The 6000-nt window shown below is 52.4% G+C and overlaps 1 protein-coding gene across 1 annotated transcript in view; it reads right to left on the reverse strand.

Annotated features, from left to right (window-relative positions):
• TIMMDC1 (translocase of inner mitochondrial membrane domain containing 1) overlaps positions 1 to 4691 on the reverse strand; it is a 29470-nt gene extending 24779 nt beyond the window's left edge. The window contains exon 1 of the mRNA XM_063441802.1: positions 4556 to 4691. The gene's annotated coding sequence lies outside the window, so the exon portion shown is untranslated. The remainder of the gene's footprint in view (positions 1 to 4555) is intronic.
• Positions 4692 to 6000: the final 1309 nt, after the last annotated feature.

Genomic DNA, 6000 nt, shown 5'->3' on the forward strand with positions numbered 1-6000 from the left:
TCATGCTGTCTCTCTCTCTCTCTCTAAGCCTGGCTCTGTCTCATGCTGTCTCTCTCTAAGCCTGGCTCTGTCTCTCTCTAAGCCTGGCTCTGTCTCTCTCTAAGCCTGGCTCGGGCTCTCTCTAAGCCTGGCTCGGGCTCTCTCTAAGCCTGGCTCGGGCTCTCTCTAAGCCTGGCTCGGGCTCTCTCTAAGCCTGGCTCTGTCTCATGCTCTCTCTCTCTCTCTCTCTCTCTCTCTCTAAGCCTGGCTCTGTCTCTCTCTCTCTCTCTCTAAGCCTGGCTCTGTCTCATGCTCTCTCTCTCTAAGCCTGGCTCTGTCTCATGCTGTCTCTCTCTCTAAGCCTGGCTCTGTCTCATGCTGTCTCTCTCTCTCTCTAAGCCTGGCTCTGTCTCATGCTGTCTCTCTCTAAGCCTGACTCTGTCTCATGCTGTCTCTCTCTAAGCCTGACTGTCTCATGCTGTCTCTCTCTAAGCCTGACTGTCTCATGCTGTCTCTCTCTAAGCCTGACTGTCTCATGCTGTCTCTCTCTAAGCCTGACTGTCTCATGCTGTCTCTCTCTAAGCCTGACTGTCTCATGCTGTCTCTCTCTAAGCCTGACTGTCTCATGCTGTCTCTCTCTAAGCCTGACTGTCTCATGCTGTCTCTCTCTAAGCCTGACTGTCTCATGCTGTCTCTCTCTAAGCCTGACTGTCTCATGCTGTCTCGCTCTCTCTAAGCCTGGCTGTCTCATGCTGTCTCTCTCTCTCTCTCTCTAAGCCTGCCTCTGTCTCATGCTGTCTCTCTCTAAGCCTGCCTCTGTCTCATGCTGTCTCTCTCCCTATGTCTCATGCTGTCTCTCTCTCTGTCTCCCTCTCTCTCTATAAGCCTGGCTCTGTCTCATGCTGTCTCTCTCTATAAGCCTGGCTCTGTCTCATGCTGTCTCTCTCTCTCTCTCTAAGCCTGGCTCTGTCTCATGCTGTCTCTCTCTCTCTCTCTCTCTCTCTCTAAGCCTGGCTCAGTCTCATGCTCTCTCTAAGCCTGGCTCAGTCTCATGCTCTCTCTCTCTCTCTCTCTAAGCCTGGCTCAGTATCATGCTCTCTCTCTCTCTCTAAGCCTGGCTCAGTCTCATGCTCTCTCTCTCTCTAAGCCTGGCTCAGTCTCATGCTCTCTCTCTCTCTCTAAGCCTGGCTCAGTCTCATGCTGTCTCTCTCTCTAAGCCTGGCTCAGTCTCATGCTGTCTCTCTCTCTCTGATGCTGTCTCTCTTTCTGTCTCATGCCGTCTCTCAGTCAGTCAGTCAGTCAGTCTCTCTCTCTCAGTCAGTCAGTCAGTCAGTCTCTCTCTCTCTCTCAGTCAGTCAGTCTCTCTCTCTCTCTCAGTCAGTCAGTCTCTCTCTCTCTCTCAGTCAGTCTCTCTCTCTCTCAGTCAGTCAGTCTCTCTCTCAGTCAGTCAGTCAGTCTCTCTCTCTCAGTCAGTCAGTCAGTCTCTCTCTCAGTCAGTCAGTCAGTCTCTCTCTCAGTCAGTCAGTCTCTCTCTCTCAGTCAGTCAGTCAGTCTCTCTCTCTCAGTCAGTCAGTCAGTCTCTCTCTCTCAGTCAGTCTCTCTCTCTCTCTCAGTCAGTCAGTCTCTCTCTCAGTCAGTCAGTCTCTCTCTCAGTCAGTCAGTGTCTCTCTCTCAGTCAGTCAGTGTCTCTCTCTCAGTCAGTCAGTGTCTCTCTCTCAGTCAGTCAGTGTCTCTCTCTCAGTCAGTCAGTGTCTCTCTCTCAGTCAGTCAGTGTCTCTCTCTCAGTCAGTCAGTCTCTCTCTCAGTCAGTCAGTCTCTCTCTCAGTCAGTCAGTCTCTCTCTCTCAGTCAGTCAGTCTCTCTCTCTCAGTCAGTCAGTCTCTCTCTCTCAGTCAGTCTCTCTCTCAGTCAGTCAGTCAGTCAGTCTCTCTCTCTCAGTCAGTCTCTCTCTCAGTCAGTCAGTCAGTCTCTCTCTCAGTCAGTCAGTCAGTCTCTCTCAGTCAGTCAGTCTCTCTCTCTCAGTCAGTCAGTCAGTCTCTCTCTCTCAGTCAGTCAGTCAGTCTCTCTCTCTCAGTCAGTCAGTCAGTCTCTCTCTCTCAGTCAGTCTCTCTCTCAGTCAGTCTCTCTCTCAGTCAGTCTCTCTCTCAGTCAGTCTCTCTCTCAGTCAGTCTCTCTCTCTCAGTCAGTCAGTCTCTCTCTCAGTCAGTCAGTCAGTCAGTCTCTCTCTCAGTCAGTCAGTCAGTCAGTCTCTCTCTCTCAGTCAGTCAGTCAGTCAGTCTCTCTCTCTCAGTCAGTCTCTCTCTCAGTCAGTCAGTCAGTCTCTCTCTCTCAGTCAGTCAGTCAGTCTCTCTCAGTCAGTCAGTCAGTCAGTCTCTCTCTCAGTCAGTCTCTCTCTCTCAGTCAGTCAGTCTCTCTCTCAGTCAGTCAGTCAGTCTCTCTCTCTCTCAGTCAGTCAGTCTCTCTCTCTCTCAGTCAGTCAGTCTCTCTCTCTCTCAGTCAGTCAGTCTCTCTCTCAGTCAGTCAGTCAGTCTCTCTCTCAGTCAGTCAGTCTCTCTCTCTCTCAGTCTGTCTCTCTCTCTCAGTCAGTCTCTCTCTCAGTCAGTCTCTCTCTCAGTCAGTCTCTCTCTCAGTCAGTCTCTCTCTCAGTCAGTCAGTCTCTCTCTCTCAGTCAGTCTCTCTCTCAGTCAGTCAGTCTCTCTCTCAGTCAGTCAGTCAGTCTCTCTCAGTCAGTCAGTCTCTCTCTCTCAGTCAGTCAGTCTCTCTCTCTCAGTCAGTCAGTCTCTCTCTCTCAGTCAGTCAGTCTCTCTCTCTCAGTCAGTCTCTCTCTCAGTCAGTCTCTCTCTCAGTCAGTCTCTCTCTCAGTCAGTCTCTCTCTCAGTCAGTCAGTCAGTCTCTCTCTCTCAGTCAGTCAGTCAGTCTCTCTCTCAGTCAGTCAGTCAGTCAGTCTCTCTCAGTCAGTCAGTCTCTCTCTCTCAGTCAGTCAGTCAGTCAGTCTCTCTCTCTCAGTCAGTCAGTCTCTCTCTCTCAGTCAGTCAGTCAGTCTCTCTCTCTCAGTCAGTCAGTCAGTCTCTCTCTCAGTCAGTCTCTCTCTCAGTCAGTCAGTCAGTCTCTCTCTCAGTCAGTCTCTCTCTCAGTCAGTCAGTCAGTCAGTCTCTCTCAGTCAGTCAGTCTCTCTCTCTCAGTCAGTCAGTCTCTCTCTCTCAGTCAGTCAGTCTCTCTCTCTCAGTCAGTCAGTCAGTCAGTCTCTCTCTCTCAGTCAGTCAGTCAGTCTCTCTCTCTCAGTCAGTCAGTCAGTCTCTCTCTCTCAGTCAGTCTCTCTCTCAGTCAGTCTCTCTCTCAGTCAGTCAGTCTCTCTCTCTCAGTCAGTCAGTCAGTCTCTCTCTCTCAGTCAGTCAGTCAGTCAGTCTCTCTCAGTCAGTCAGTCAGTCAGTCTCTCTCAGTCAGTCAGTCTCTCTCTCTCAGTCAGTCAGTCTCTCTCTCTCAGTCAGTCAGTCTCTCTCTCAGTCAGTCAGTCTCTCTCTCTCTCAGTCAGTCTCTCTCTCTCAGTCAGTCAGTCTCTCTCTCAGTCAGTCAGTCTCTCTCTCTCTCAGTCAGTCTCTCTCAGTCAGTCAGTCTCTCTCTCAGTCAGTCAGTCTCTCTCAGTCAGTCAGTCTCTCTCTCAGTCAGTCAGTCTCTCTCTCAGTCAGTCAGTCTCTCTCTCAGTCAGTCAGTCTCTCTCTCAGTCAGTCAGTCTCTCTCTCAGTCAGTCAGTCTCTCTCTCAGTCAGTCAGTCTCTCTCTCAGTCAGTCAGTCTCTCTCAGTCAGTCAGTCTCTCTCTCAGTCAGTCAGTCAGTCTCTCTCAGTCAGTCAGTCAGTCTCTCTCTCTCTCTCAGTCTGTCTCTCTCTCTCAGTCAGTCTCTCTCTCAGTCAGTCTCTCTCTCAGTCAGTCTCTCTCTCAGTCAGTCTCTCTCTCAGTCAGTCTCTCTCTCAGTCAGTCTCTCTCTCAGTCAGTCTCTCTCTCAGTCAGTCAGTCTCTCTCTCTCTCTCTCTCTCTCTCTCAGTCAGTCTCTCTCTCTCTCAGTCAGTCTCTCTCTCTCTCTCAGTCAGTCTCTCTCTCTCTCTCAGTCAGTCTCTCTCTCTCAGTCAGTCTCTCTCTCTCTCTCTCTCAGTCAGTCTCTCTCTCTCTCTCTCTCAGTCAGTCTCTCTCTCTGTCAGTCAGTCAGTCTCTCTCTCTCTCTCTCTCAGTCAGTCTCTCTCTCTGTCAGTCAGTCAGTCTCTCTCTCTCTCTCTCTCAGTCAGTCTCTCTCTCTGTCAGTCAGTCAGTCTCTCTCTCTCTGTCAGTCAGTCAGTCTCTCTCTCTCTCTCAGTCAGTCTCTCTCTCTCAGTCAGTCTCTCTCTCTCTCTCTCTCAGTCAGTCTCTCTCTCTCTCTCTCTCAGTCAGTCTCTCTCTCTGTCAGTCAGTCAGTCTCTCTCTCTCTCTCTCTCAGTCAGTCTCTCTCTCTGTCAGTCAGTCAGTCTCTCTCTCTCTCTCTCTCTCTCTCTCTCTCTCTCTCTCTCTCTCTCTCTCTCTCTCTCTCAGGCCATGTCTCGGGTCATACCAGTGTGGGCGCCGCCATCTTTGTCCAGGTTTGGGTTCCAGCCAATCAGAGCCGCGGGGCAGGCCGAGTCTTGGAACGCAGGACTAACCACCGGCGCCATCTTTAATTCTGGCAGGAAGTTGCTGTGTGACGAGCTCGTACTGCGACTCCCTGCTCTGCAACGTCATCAGCCCGAGCCATCAGCTTACAGTGTGACACTAATCCCTCCAATCAGAGCTCAGCTGTGCCGGTGGGAGGAGCTTCCTGTATGGGGAGGGGTTATCTGTATGGGAGGAGCTTCCTGTATGGGAGGGGCTATCTTTATGGAGGGCGTTACCTGTATGGGGGCGTTACCTGTATGGGGGGCGTTACCTGTATGGGGGGCGTTACCTGTATGGGGGCGTTACCTGTATGGGGGGGCATTACCTGTATGGGGGCATTACCTGTATGGAGGGCGTTACCTGTATGGAGGGCGTTACCTGTATGGGGGCGTTACCTGTATGGAGGGCGTTACCTGTATGGAGGGCGTTACCTGTATGGAGGGCGTTACCTGTATGGGGGCGTTACCTGTATGGGGGGCGTTACCTGTATGGGGGCGTTACCTGTATGGAGGGCGTTACCTGTATGGGGGGCGTTACCTGTATGGAGGGCGTTACCTGTATGGAGGGCGTTACCTGTATGGGGGGCGTTACCTGTATGGTGGCGTTACCTGTATGGGGGGCGTTACCTGTATGGGGGCGTTACCTGTATGGGGGGCGTTACCTGTATGGGGGCGTTACCTGTATGGGGGGCGTTACCTGTATGGGGGGCGTTACCTGTATGGGGGCGTTACCTGTATGGGGGGGCGTTACCTGTATGGAGGGCGTTACCTGTATGGGGGCGTTACCTGTATGGAGGGCGTTACCTGTATGGAGGGCGTTACCTGTATGGGGGCGTTACCTGTATGGGGGGCGTTACCTGTATGGGGGCGTTACCTGTATGGGGGGCGTTACCTGTATGGGGGGCGTTACCTGTATGGGGGCGTTACCTGTATGGGGGCGTTACCTGTATGGAGGGCGTTACCTGTATGGGGGGCGTTACCTGTATGGAGGGCGTTACCTGTATGGGGGGCGTTACCTGTATGGAGGGCGTTACCTGTATGGGGGCGTTACCTGTATGGAGGGCGTTACCTGTATGGGGGGCGTTACCTGTATGGGGGGCGTTACCTGTATGGAGGGCGTTACCTGTATGGGGGCGTTACCTTTTATGGGGGGGGCATTACCTGTATGGGGGGCGTTACCTGTATGGGGGGGCGTTACCTGTATGGGGGCGTTACCTGTATGGGGAGCGTTACCTGTATGGGGGGCGTTACCTGTATGGAGAGCGTTACCTGTATGGGGGGCGTTACCTGTATGGAGAGCATTACCTGTATGGAGGGAGTTATCTGTATGGAGAGTATTACCTGTATGGGGGGCGTTACCTTTTAT

This window comes from Pelobates fuscus, chromosome 1 (genome assembly GCF_036172605.1).
Source record: "Pelobates fuscus isolate aPelFus1 chromosome 1, aPelFus1.pri, whole genome shotgun sequence".
Classification (NCBI taxonomy): domain Eukaryota; kingdom Metazoa; phylum Chordata; class Amphibia; order Anura; family Pelobatidae; genus Pelobates; species Pelobates fuscus.